Source organism: Pteropus vampyrus, unplaced genomic scaffold (genome assembly GCF_000151845.1).
Source record: "Pteropus vampyrus isolate Shadow unplaced genomic scaffold, Pvam_2.0 Scaffold368, whole genome shotgun sequence".
NCBI lineage: Eukaryota > Metazoa > Chordata > Mammalia > Chiroptera > Pteropodidae > Pteropus > Pteropus vampyrus.
In genome coordinates this window covers 878872-893264 of record NW_011889149.1, presented here as the reverse complement: position 1 = coordinate 893264, position 14393 = coordinate 878872, and the positions used below count along the sequence as shown (strand labels likewise).

Sequence of the window (14393 nt, the reverse complement as noted above, 5' to 3'; positions counted from 1 at the left end):
GACACTCAAAGCTAACTAAGTCAGAAAGGCATACAGCTTCTGCCTGGGTCTCCTGGAATCCTTGCCTATAATAGAGTCCTTAGCCACCACATAAGAAGTCCAACTACCCAGAGGGTGCTAAATCCAAGGCACAGGGACAGGCCACATGGAGGTGTTCCAGCTCACACCCCAGCTAAGTTCTCAACCACAGCCAGCAACAACTGCCAGGCACATGTGTGAAGATGGCCTCTGGCCATAGAGTCTCCCCCAGCCTTCAAGTCTTTTCAGATGAGGACCCAAACAGCATTCGCCTGTGTCCTGTTTGAATTTCTGACCCACAGAATCTATGAGCAGAATAAAATGGTTGTTTTTTATGCCACTAAGTTTTGGGATGGTTTATTATGCAGCAATAGTAACTGGAACACACAAGATGTTAATAGATATTATGCAAAAAGGGAGGTTGTTTCTGTAATTAAATGTTTAGGAAAGTACTTCATTACACAAATTCCAAGTAAAACAGGCTTTTATTTTACTGTAGGACTCTTCGCAGCCTTTCGTATGCAATGCACACTGTGACTCTCTAAGGGGAAGATATGGTATTTGGTGTTACCAAAACTTTTCCCCCCATGGGCTGTCGTTCTGCAAAAGGCTGATATTCTAGCCCTAGTCTCATGGAGAAACCATCTGAGGCCCAGAAAGGCTCAGAGACCTGTCCAGATACATCCAGGGTTAGGACTAGAACCAAGGTCACCTGACACCTGGCTTACAGCTGGTTCCACGGTGCCAGGCTGCTCCCACAGGCCAGCTAAGTGCAGATTCGGGTAAAAGTGTGCAGTGGCTCTCTCCTGCCACATCTCCTCCAACCCTTCAGCCTCTGCTGTGGCCTGCACCTCTCACCCCTGCCTCCTTCTCCATGCTTTACCTGCTCCCCCCACCTCTTCTTTCCCTGAGGACACCTGTCCTTCTTCACAGGCAGCTGGAGAGATAGGGAAGGGGAAGGAGAGGCAGGAGTGGGTAGCAGCCCTCCTCCTCCTCTCCACTCCCCACCCCCGAAGGCACACACCACACACCCCACACAGTGCCCACCTCCACAGCCAACCTCAGCCCCTCACGGCGGGGCCTGCCTCTGTGAAAGCTGCTTCTCTGCCCTGAACACTGCCTGTTGTCCCATCCATGGAGCCACTCGGCTCCTCCTCCTTCTTCCAGCCCCGGCTGGAAGAGGAACACAGCCCTCCCTTGTCCCTCCTCTTGATATTTCCAGTAAAAGCACCTCGAACACAATCTCACTGCCACAGCCCTAATTATGTGTGAAATCATTTTTTTTTTAGCTTAGAACCAAAGCAAACAAGCACACACAGAGAAGCCCATTCTCCCCAGCCCAGGAGGAGCGGCCTCACTCCTGTTGGGTTACCTCAGGCCTGCACAGAGACCCCGCTGTGTTTCGCAAGCTGCCCGCCCGGCCAAGGTGCCTCCCAGGCCTGACCAGGGAAGCGGTCCACCCCCTCGGGGGAAGGAGTGGGTTTCAGTCTGTCCTGCACTCTGCACGCAGGCTTGCAAGAGTCTCACACAGGCCTGGTGTACTGTGAGGTCACATGAAAATGCCTCCTTAAAAAAAGTGGGGTGCTCAAGAGTCTCCCCGGAAGACAAGGAACTATTCTCCTGATCCAGTCAAATGAGTTTTCACCATGGTGAAATTTTTATCATTCTATTCTATTCTATTCTATTCTATTCTATTCTATTCTATTCTATTCTATGATTTCAAGTACTCAAAAGTAGAGATTATATACATCATTTTTCATACACTGCCACCTTCTCTTGATTCCTTTTCTTCCTCTACTTCCCATTCCTTCCCCATTGACGAATGCATTCAGATTTGTTTGACATGCATTCTTCTATATATATCTGTGCTTTTGAAAAGGTATTGCTGGTAAGTATGCGTGATTTTAATTTGTGTAAGTGGTACTGTGCACGGTTCACTCTGTTTCTAATTTTTTCATGTTGGTCCCGTGTTTGGAAGATGCATCCATATTGCTATATGGACCTTCTACATAGGACCACTGCATAATTGTCCCAGACAAACCCCCATGACATTGGTCCATGTGCCTGGTAATGGATACCTGGTTGTCTCCAACTCCTTGCTACTGCAAATAATGTAACGATGAACATCCATGTTCATGTCCCTTTATGGGTCTTTGCGGGAAATTCTTGGGCTTATATGTCCAGGATTTGGACGGCTGACTTGCGAGCTACACACTCACTTGGTTTCACTAAGTACTGCTGACTGGTTTCCAGTTTACACTTTCACCAATAGGGTATGCGACTCCTTTCACTTGACATTACCCAACTTTCTAATGATTGCCAATATTTGAATAGAAAGTGGTATTACTCTTTTGTTTCATTAGTTTTCTTAGAGTTCTTGAGGTAAAGTATCTCTTCTAAAAGTTCTTAGCCATTCGGATTTGACCTTCTGTAAGCTGCCCACCTGATAGACTTTCTTTTCTAAGTTTCACACAAACATACACTTACACACACACACACACACACACACACACACACACACACACACTCACACACAACCTCTGCTAGAATTGTGACTGAAATCTCACTGGATATAGATTAATTAAAGGACAATTTATATCATTACAGTGTTAAGTTACCCCATCGAAAATTGTGGTCTGCCACTGTGTAACAGAAATACAAAGCAAGTCACATATGTAATTTAAAATTTTTAGTAGCAACATTTTTTTAAAAAGTAAAAATAGGGGAAAGCAATTTTAATGGTTCTTTCATTTAACCCAATATACCCAAAATATCATTTTAATATGTGATCGATATAAAAAAATTAATGAAATCCTCTACATTCTTTGTTATATTAAATCTTCAAAATCCAGTGTTTATTTTATATTTATACCACATTTCAATTTGAACTAGGCATAGTGCAACTGTTCATGTGTGGCTAGCGGAGAGCATAGGTCAATCTCTTTATTTATTCGTGTATTCATTTAAGACTTTAATTTCATTTTAAAATCTTTATTCATAAACATCTCAAGCATTTTTTTTTTCATTAAAATTTTTGTTACTATTGCAAATGTTATCTTAATTTCTGGTTGGTTTTTCCTGGAGTACAGAAATGTTACAGATTTTTTTTCAAGTTGATCTTGAATCTAGTAAATTTGTTAAAGTCTCTTACAAACCAATTTGTAAGGTGGTTTATTATATTTACCACCTTATTTTGCGTTTACCAAATTTATTATATACATTTCTCTCTCTTAATTTTTCTGCCCATTATTTTTCTGTCTTATTGCATTGACAACTCCTCACTTGTTATGCACATCTCTAATTCCTAATATTGAAAGGAATGCCTCTAAAGTTTTTCTTTAGGTATGAGATTTTTGGTAGATAACTTTTATCAAGGGAGTTTCTGTCCATTCTTAATTTTCTAAGAATTTTAAAAATCACAAATGTGTCTGCTCTTTATCAAAACCATCTACACATCTATCGAACACATAGAATTGCTTCTTTGTCTCTAGTGTACTTTTTCTCCTTTAGTCCATTAATATGGTGAATTACATTAACTTTAGTTTTCTGATGTTGAATCATTCTTGCTTTCCTGGGATAAACTCTACTTAATTGTGATGTTTTATTATTTTTTTAATACATATTTGGATTAAATTAATGTCAGGATTTTCACAGCTATTGTATATAAATGAAACAGATCTACAACTTTCTTTTCTGTGATGTCCTTTATCAGTTTTGGAATCTTGGAATCATGATTATGCTAGCCTTGAGAAATCACTGTATTCATTTCATTTCTATTTTCTCAAAAATTTGTAGAACGTAAGAATTATCTGTCCCTAAAAGTTTAGTATAATCATTTGGTCTTACGGCTTTTTCATGTAGGGGAGTCTTTGATTACTATTCTAATTTTTTAAAATGTTTATTGGTCTGTGCAAGGTTTCTAATATTTTGTGTCAACTTGGTCCATCTGACTTCCACTCTGTCTCCTGAAAAAGAACTGGTCTCAAGGTCGCCTCACTTGTAACAGAGACTAAGAAAATAACAATTTAATGTTTCAATTTCTATAGGGAAAAGTATCAAGGAAAAAGAAGCTGAGACTAACATCAGTATCTGCCATAGTCTCTAGAAGACAAAATGTTGCTTGATTTTGTTTTGTTTTTGTTGTGTTTATAATCCAATCTGACCAATAAGTTTCACTCATTTACATTTATTTTAATTACTGGTCTATTAGAACTTATTTCAGCCACTTTATTTTGTGTTTACTGGATTGACCATCTTATTTTATGTTTATTGTATTTATCATATCTATTTTCTCTCTCTTTCCTACTATCTATTGCATGAATCAGATTTTCTTCTGCTGGAATCAAAGTTGTATGTTCTATTTTTATTGTTCTAGTTGTTTTACCTAACTTTTTCAGAATCATACTTGCGTTTATTTTTCATTATTAATTTCTTGAACCTTTGCACTCACTCACCTCTTTTTGATCTCTGTTTCCCAACACCATCCCTACTTGCCATACTGGTATCATCTAGAATTGGTTCTTGATTGTTATGAACAAGTTTTCTTCCTTTATTTAAAATTTCTTTTCTAGAGAATGACAACTTTTATTAAGTTATTTACAAGTCATTATTTCCCATGCCCCATTGCTTCCTCCTGTTACGATGTCAACGTAATTCTTGTACTTGTACATGATCTGCTTTATCTTTCTGTAAACACTTAGAATTTTCTCCTGTGTTCTGAAACTTGTCTCTAAAGTGTCTAGCTTGAGTATTTGTTTGGATCAATCCCCACTCGGTTCCCTATGAACTTTTGAAATCCAAGTTCCTTATTTCTTAATTCTATGAAATTCTTAGTCACTATTTCCTCTTTTCCATATACTTTTTTCTCTCTTTCCAGAATTTTTATTTAATGAACTCAACTAAATGCCAAGCACTTTTCCAGCTGATGAAGTTATAGTGCTGAAGAAAGTAAAAGCCCTCATGGAATTTGCATTATGGTGGGGGGAGATAGGCAATAAACATGTTACTATATAATAGTTCAGAGACAGAAGTGCCATGGAGGAAAATAAAGCCGGATAAAGGGGCAGGGGGGCCCAGATGGGGCTGAAGGTTGGGGGAAAAACATATCTGAGCAAAGACTTAAAAGAACTAAGGGAGTAAGCCATGTAGATATCTACATGAAGAAGAAAATTACAGGCAGAGAGAAACCATGTAGATATCTACAAGAAGAAAATTACACGCAGAGAGAAACCCAAAGGCAAAGACCTTGGGACAGGAGAATGTGTGGCTTGTTTGAGGAACAGGAGACCAAAGAAGATGGAATGAGTGAGAAAGGGACTGAATATCAGGAAGAAGTAGCTGGGAGCCTGATCAGGTAGGTCCTTTGGGTAATAATAAAGACTTGAGCCTTCACCCTGAGAAAGGAAAAGCTGTCAAAAGGGACAGAAGAGTGATATGACCTGGGTTTGTTTGTTTAACCTGCCCTGTGGATAATACACAGATCAAGGGGAAATAGAAAAATTAGGAAACTATTTCAATAATCCAAGTGACAAAGGATGTTGGTTTGGATAGGGTGGAGGTGATAGAATAAGGTCAGATGCTGGATATATTTTAACAGTAAAACTAATGAGATTTGCAAACACATTGGGTGTGGAGCGTGGAAAGAAGCCAGGGATCAAGTGTCCTCCAAGGGCTTGAGATGGCTGTAACAGTTACAGGCATTACATACAATCCCAATAATGTCCAATGGAAGACATTATCTCTTGTATTTCTCTCTTAAGGACTAGGAGACCTTTCCAGAAACCACCCAGCAGAATTCTCACCTCACTGGCCAGAATTGTGTCACATAACTATACATAAACCAATTACTGGCAAGGGGCCTAACATGGTCTTAGACCAGTGGTTCACAAAGTGTGATACCAGGACCCCTTGAAATAGATCTATAACATCGAAACTATTTTAATATGAATAACAAGACTTCATTTGCCCCGTGCATGTTCATTCTCTCATGAGTATACGATAGAATTTTCTAGAGGCTGCACGATATGTAATGTCATTGCCCTGGCAGCTCATAGAATGTATACTTGAGTACTCCTGTGTTTTCTAGAATTTCTAAGGAAAGTAAACTCAGGGCATAAATATACACATTTTCAGAGATTAACTCAATTTGTTCTAGTGTGTTCTTCTTGACTATCTTTAGTTATGTTTGCTATAATCTATAACCTCATTATCATCCAATGAATTATCTTGAAATCCCAAGGTTTCTCTTGCACTTACACAGAAACACAGGGAAGTACAACCTGTCTTGTCTCGAAATACTATTTGTTAAATGTTCAAAAACTTTTTCATCTACAGCTATCATTTTAGAACTTAATATTTTATTCTGAAATAAAAGACATTTTATTTATAATATATATTTTCTTACATTCAAGAATGAATCATTAGCTTAAAAGGAGGTGCTTAAAAAACTCTTTCTTAGCCCACCACACTACTGCCTAAATCTAAAAATTAAAAAGATGAAAGCAGTATGTCGGAAAGTTTGCTGACTCATGGAAAGGAGAAATATACCTCAAAGAAACTGGGAGAAACTCTAAATAAGAAGCAAAAATATGATGAAAGCAATCTTTCCTTCAGCTTTATAGAAATTAACTATTTACTTTTTTGTGTCTTATGCAACAAAACATTTCTGAATCATGTTATGGTGCCCATGGACAGGACTTGGAGAAGGCAAGTGAGGCACTCGGGGTACAAATTTAAAGCAGTGTTCACTCAGGGGGGCAGAGTGAGTGCCTCCTGAAATCCTGTGCCCTAGGTACTTGCTGTCTCGCCCTGCCCAGCCCTGATGGCGTCATTTAAGTTGTGGTATCATTTTAAGACCAGAGTTTAAAAGAAAAAGGAATTAAATATTGTAAATGATATTATGAGCTCTTAAAAAGAGAAAACTATTTGTTATAGCTCTTCCAACTAGAAGTGAAAAAGCCACAGAAGCATCTGACAAAGTCATCGAATTGCATTAATTGTAAGACTAATAAAGTCTGTCACAGTTGACGCTGCTGAATAAGCACTCTGTAAAAGAAATGACAACACTGTCTGATAACAGCCACTTATCAAATTAAAAATCTAACTTCAAATATGAAAACTAAGTTGATCTTGGCAAAATTATACTTCGGCTTACAAACGGAGGACTGCACAGGCATGGCTGGATTGGCTGTGTTGCTTGTATTTGTCCAGAATCACACTAACTAATCATTGAAGATCTTTTATGTGAATGCTTGGCAACAAACACAGGTAGTACTGAAATAGTCAAAGCACTGAAGAACTTTTTTTTGAATCCCTAGCTTGGGGAATGTCTCCAGTTAATGGCTTGTGAGCAAAGAATGAGTCTACAAAGGAGACTGAGTAGGAGTGAGCAGAGAGGGAGAAGGTAAGCAGGAGAGAGTCAACGGAGGGGAGCATCTGAAGAAGGAAGTGCTCAGTGGTGCTAATGCTGCTGAGGTCAGGAGGGCAGTCAAACCGAGGGCGAAAAATTCATCAGATTAGGTAGCAAGGAGGTACAGGTAACATCTGCCAGAGTTGTTTCAAGAGAATGATGGAGGTGAAAGCCAGGGGTAGATTATACAAAAGAGAGAAGGGATCGTCGGTGTGAGGCCGTGAGAAGATATGGGGCAGGGGTGGGGGGGCATGTGTGCGCCAGGTGTAGAGAAGGGGCGGGAGGTGGCTCTATGGCAATGGGAAGGTCAAGGAGAGGATGAGTGAGGACGCTGAGGGGTGGAAGTTGCGGAATTTCCATCTACAGCTTCAATTTTCTCTATGAAACACGGGAGGAGTGCAGGAGTTCAGTGGGATGGCAAGAGTGTTGCAGAAGAGATAGGCTGAATAAGAGGAAAGGAGAAGGCTGAAGGCCAGGGAAAGGCGGAGATCCCAATACGGGAGCAGAGATGGGGGCCAAAGGTGGACGGGAGGAAAGGGCGCTGAGGTCGGAAAGCAGGATGCTTGATTGGGGGATGTGTAGGGATGACAGACAAGCCCAAGGTGAGATTCAGAGCATGAGTAGGTGAGGCGGGCACAGGAGAAGCTAGAGAGTGGTGTCACCAGCTTAGGAGAGAATCAGTTCTCCTGAGTCTCAATCCAGCATACTACCCTGTCCTGCCAGTCATCACCAATTCAAGATATCATGGCAGCGTGCTGGTGACTGAAAACACAGCCAAACAAATCTGCTGCCCTCCGCACCCTGTTCCCCCAGTCTGAAAGAGTGTATTTTGCATCCAAAACAGACAGTGGAATGTGCCATGCAGTGAGGCAAATCGGGTTGGTTTCAGACCCTCACACATTGCCTCATCTTGTCTCACTGACTGACGTTGGTCTCTTTAGAGCGGCTGCTCTCACACTAACTAGTATGTTAGAATCACCTGGGGAACTTCAAAAATTCTGCGGCCTAGGTCCCACCTCCAGAGATGCTGGTTGAATTGGTCTGGATACAGCCTGGGTATCAGGAGCTTTCCAGGTTCTCCAGGTGATACGGGCAGCCAGGGCTGAGAATCACAGCTTCACATCAATTTCTAAGCTAGAGCAGCTGCCTCCACCAACACCCAGGCTACATCCACCTCCAAAGCAACAGCCTATTGCAGAGGTTTCTGGGCTTTTTGAGAGAATAACAAACAGGATTCCCTCTCCTTGCAGAATTGCAAGGCTCTAGCCCAGGCCAGAAGGAAAGCCATGTAAAGCTGAGCTTGGTTAATGCCTCTGCAGCCTGGGTGCCCTGCCTATGTAGTGGGGTTTGCACATTTTGTGCAATTGAGCTGGACGATGGTCCCAAAAACAGTGATCAGGTGGAGGAGGGCAGAGAAGAAAGACCAATGGCTTCAGGTGTGGTGTGAAATTGGGCATGAAGGACAGTGAATCCTACGAGGAGGACAAGTAACCCAGACGGCAAACAAACAGGGAAGGATGGACTGAGACCAAGTTAGGTGGACAGCTCAGCGGTCACAGAGCTCCAACAGAGTCAACAGAGCAACTTTCCCACTGCACCTCCAGAGATTAAAACTTTCCACTAGGGACAGAGCGTTTGGAGACAGCGTGATGTGGCCGTCCCAAGACAGCCTGAAAGCCCACGTCCATAGGGAATGTGACATGCAGTCTTAACCTCAAGAAGGAGCCTCATGCTCTGACTCTAACCAGCACAGGGGTCACTGTAGGACAGAGAGGCCCCTTGAGTCCCCAAACTTCAGCATCCACAGTGGCACCCAGGACCACCAGCTTTACCCACTCTTCCCACAAGGCTCTGTCAACCCCCATCTGCACCCCACACATGGGCTGCACTGGCCTGTTTGGGTATGTCTGTCTGCCTCTAACAAACCTTGCTCACTGTGGCACCTCAGAGCCCAGCAGAAGAGTCCGTCATTATGAACCTAATGAATACATGAATGGAAAAGAGGGGATGTGTCCATGTTCTTAAGCAAAGAATCACCAGCTTTTGGTCTGAGGAAGAGGAAGTTTTTTTGTTGTTGTTGTTGTTTAAGTGGGGAGGGGAGGTGGCTTACCTGCTAAATCAGGCCCTTTGGAGGTGGGACTCTGGTGCTGGGTGATTATAACACATATTCCTGATTAGGAACCATCACCCTACAACCGAAGGGTCTCATACTTTAACTGGTATAAGAATCACCAGAGGTTCTTGGTAAAAATGAAGATTTGGAGACACAGACCATTTAGGAAAAGAAATCGAAGAAGTAATATCATCCAGTGGCATCTAAAAGCATGATCCATCCACAGATAAGTGGATAAACAACATACATGTTGATTTTCAATGGGGAAGGACTTATCTTTTCAATAAACGGTGCTTGAAAGCTAAAGGTCTATAATCAAAATAAATTAACCTTAACTCTTATCTCATACGACACACAAAAAATAATTCAAGATGTATCAAGGCCAAAACATAAAAGTTAAAATTATAAAACTTCCAGAAGAAAATCTTTGTGACATTGATAGGCAAAGATTTCTTAGGTAGGACACACACACACACACACACACACACACACACACACACACACACGAAGAAAATTGGAAATCTGGACTCTGACAAAATTGAAGACGTCTGCTCTTTGAAATTCATTGTTAAAGAAATGCAAAAGGAAAGCCACAGACTGGGGAAAAAATATCTGCAATAATTACATTCAACAAAGGACTTATACCCAGAATATATAAAGAACTCTTAAAGCTCAATAAGAAGTTAAACAACACCCACTGCACACACACCGGACAAAAAAGATGGTATGCAAATGGCCCATATGCACACCAAAAACATGCTCAACATTGTAGTCATTAGGGAAAGGCAAATTAAACCACAGGAATGCACCTCTATACAGTCACTTAAATAACTCGAATTTAAAAGACTGACAGGGCACCTACACTAACACTGGAATGATACAGAAATTGGCATGGCCCCTGTGCAAGCATGACATGTGACTTCATAAAGCATTCCATATTTTTTAATGACAAGACTTAGGCTGGTAGGAATTATGAAATAACACTTGAGAATTATGTTTGGTTTTTAACACTTGAAAGTTAAGAAAATAAAAATTGAAGATTTCAATAAGTCTACAACTTTATGCCTGATGAAATACCTATACTTTACACTAATATCATTTGGTTCACATTTAGATATTTCTAGAAATAAAAGCAATTGTATTGTCTAATCTCCAACTAATATGAGAGTATCATCTTTGGGCATCGTGTGTCATGAATTTTTACTTTTCCTGTAGAGAAAAAAAAAAAACATTTCTTCACAAGTAAATGTTTTCCAATTAAAGTTGAATATATGGGCATATAATTTATGACACCATACATATGTGACTGACAAAAATCAAGTCTTGGTGACAATGTGAAGTTACTGGAACTTTCTTTCTATACATTGTTCATGGGAATTCAAAACGGCGCAACCACTTGGGAAAGATATTTGATAGTTTCTTATTAAATTGGACAGACGAGTACATTCCACTCCCATTCTGTTCCCACATCTGCTCTAACTCGAATTTTTCATGAAGCCTTTATACCTGCTTTCCAGGTGGGCCCTGCCCTGCACAGCAGAGGGGCACTGTGGATGGTTAGGTCTTCTCCTCTGACCTGGCTCCTAATCCCCTCTTCCATACCCCATTACTGGCTCTTCCTAGGCTTCCATTCTTCAACTTCTAGATTCTCAGTGGTAGACCCCAGGCCAGGGCCTCTCTGGACCAAAACTGAGGTAATATGAAGCTTCTCACTCTAGCCCCAGAGCAACTCCCTGGATTTGATCCTGTGTGCCTTGCCTGAGAGAGGCAGCTTGGGATCTCTGAACCCTTATCCTCCACATTTCCCAGTAAGCTGGTAAGCCTCCCTCCTTTGTTGACTAAGGAAGGGCAGGCTTCCGGGAGCAGGCCCAAGCCACAACTGGGAAAGGTGAACCCTGTGTGCTCCAAGTATGCCTCCCATTCCCTTGCTTTTGCAAGGATGATCCATTCTTTGCCTGTATCATCTGACGGAGTGAGCAGAGCTCCCCATTAACCAGCTGAGCAGGTAAGCCCGTGAGGGATCCCAAGATAGAAAGTCTGCAGTCTGCAGGGCCACAACCAACTTCAGTGCTGCCTCCAGTGTTTGGAAGGCTCAGCGGCCTCCAAGATCGGATCCCTGGAGACAAGGAATAAAGCCACAGGGAAGGAATGGGGCCTTCCGAGGAGCTCGCAATCCTAGAGGAAGAGAAGAACTCTCCCTGGCAAACACACTGAATGTACCACCTGGTGTCAAAGGCTTGGACTCAGAATGTGGCTTAGATGGGGCCTCCGGGTCCCAAGTACCCTGGTGAGGAACAGCCAGAAGAGTAGGCCTAGATCACGGGCAAACTAGACACTCATGTGTCCCTACCGTCATGAAGCTCACAGTCTGGTGAAAGAGGGAGGTGGACACTACACGAGTAAACAGATCAGAATATATACAAGCACGCTGTGGTCTGGGCTGAGAAAGGGAGAAACAAGGTCCTGTAATAGACGGAGGGAGGCAGAGAAGTTGGGGTGGTCAGGGAGGGCCTTTCTGATATTTAAAGTACAATATGGAGACGAGATGGAACTGGAATGTAAAGAATAAGCCTAAGGGGGAGTGTGGGGAGATGAGGAGGTGAGGTGAGAGACACAGGTGTCTTAAGGGTAACCAGAAGCCGCTGAACGGTTTTAAGCAAAGCAGCAGCAGGATCCCATCTTACGTCTTTTTCTGGGGATATTGCAATTCCTTTTTTACTGAGGAGGAAACTGAGGCCCCAGGTCACATTGCGGTAAATGGTGCAGCTGGAGGTAGAACAGGTTTCATAGGCCCTAGCTCGGTGAACTTGCCAGTGCACCCTGCACTTCTCACTCGCCCCTGTCCCAGACAGCAGGAACATGCTGCATGAATAACACCTTGTCGCCTCCAAAAGCTCTTCCCATGCTTATGGGGTTATGGCGCCTGCCTTGACTTAAACTCACGCCGCACCAGGACTCCACCATGTGCACCTGGGTGTCCAGCAAAAGTTTTCACACCGGTGGCTTCTACAGATGAACTGCTTTCCCGTGCTTCTTCCTCGCCACTTTTCCATCCCCCACAACCACCAGAGTTGACACCTACGCCCATGCCAATAACCACAGGTAAACGTGTTTCTCCCTGGGACACAGAGTTAAACACACAACCACAGAGATGTGTCTTGGGCCCAGAATGGAAGAGGCCAAGGTGCCAGGTATGACAAATCCCCTTGAGAATCCAGCTCGAAGCTCCCCTGAAAGACACCCCTCCCCAAAATAGGCAGAAAGGGTCAGAAACACCCATGCCAAACAGCTGATCCACAAAACCCCCACTGTGCCTACGGCTTTCCCCACCTCAGTCCTTTCTATTTTTATCAGGAGAGTGAGAGGGGGTTGCCAGGCGAGGCCACGCCGCTGTTTATGTCTGAAATTTGAAAAGATGCACAGTGTACTAAGGAGAAGGCGTTTGCATTTAAAGGAATTTCGGAGGAGAATTTCAAACCCAGCGGGGTGAATAGGTGCCTTGTGCTCTGGCTTTTGGCTCTGGAAAGGCCACATTTCCAACCAGGGCATGCAGAGGGGCCATGGATGGGGAGAAAATGCATGGGTGTGAGATTTGGACAGGCAGCGGGACCCAGCTCACCTGGGCACAGGGAACAACGGATTTTCAGACTGTGGGTGCTTGGGGAGGAAAGTCCTTCTGCCCTCCAGTGTAATTTCTACCTCTTCATCTCCTAATTAATTTCTAGACTTTTCTTGTTCTTAAGAAGTACTACCGAATTAATCCCATTCCATTCCAGCCCTTCTCTACTGTGCATCTGTCATCCATCTTCTCTCGATCAGTACGTTTCACTGAGTATTAATTTTTCTCATATATACATATTTGCTTGTTAAGGCTTTAAGTCACTCTAATTTGTCAGTTTTCTGCTTCCTAATAAATTGTAAGTGGCTCTTTGATAGCCGTACAGCTATTATTTCTTTGGCACACACAAAATATAATGACGCACACAAAACGTAAACCAGCTCTGACGTAGCTCTGTAAAGAACATTCTATCCCAATCTAGGCATGGCCCTTATTAAGAAGCCAGGAGTCCTCAAGATAGCTGGGATGACGTTTAGGGGTCTGGACTTCTGACTTGATCTGAGATCTAAGATGGACCCGAGGCCATAGTTCAGTGGTGAAACCTGGCCAGCGTATGTAAGGTCATAGCTGTTTCTTTCATTTGGGGTGACGGGGTGGGGCGCTAGGGGGTAATTGCCAAGAAGCACTAGCCTCCTTTGTGCCTATAGGGGCAAAAAATGCAAGAGTTTTTAAAAAATCATTAGTATTGATTAGGACAAAGTCCTAATACTCACAAGATGCTATTGCCATGCAATTAAACTCTATCTCTGCCTGATGAAAGTTCATTGCTTGACATTTGTATTTCTTCTTCCCCAGAATGCCCTTCTGTGCATCACTTTTCCTTGGCTGTGTCAGGATCCCTGGCATTCTTTCTCTCTGTGTCTCAGTCTCTCTTTGTTTCTCTTAGTAATCTTAATCTTGTACTTCTATCCAGCAGCCTCTCTTCCTCTACCTTTTCTGCCTTTCTATTTTCTCCCTTAATTAGCTACAGCATGTAATTAAAGTGTATATTCGCATTTGTTGAACAGAAATTAACATTCTCTGTTCTTATACGACAACCAGATGTGTGGAATCTCAGGCTGAGCATTTCCCCAGGCCCCAGGCCAGGATTTCTTTCTACCTGCTGGCTTCTTCCCCTGGATGTCTCTCCACCTCTGAAAACCCAACTTGTCTACAATGGAGCTCGCTGTCTTTTTCTCTCTAAGCCAGGTACCCTTCCTAACTTCCCTGTTGCTGTCACAGGGACGCCCTAGCTC

General features: G+C 42.6%; 1 pseudogene; it reads left to right on the top strand.

The window, feature by feature from the left end:
• The first annotated feature begins 10381 nt into the window (after positions 1-10381).
• LOC111731385 lies at positions 10382-10482 on the top strand (annotated as a pseudogene).
• The last annotated feature ends 3911 nt before the right edge of the window (positions 10483-14393 follow it).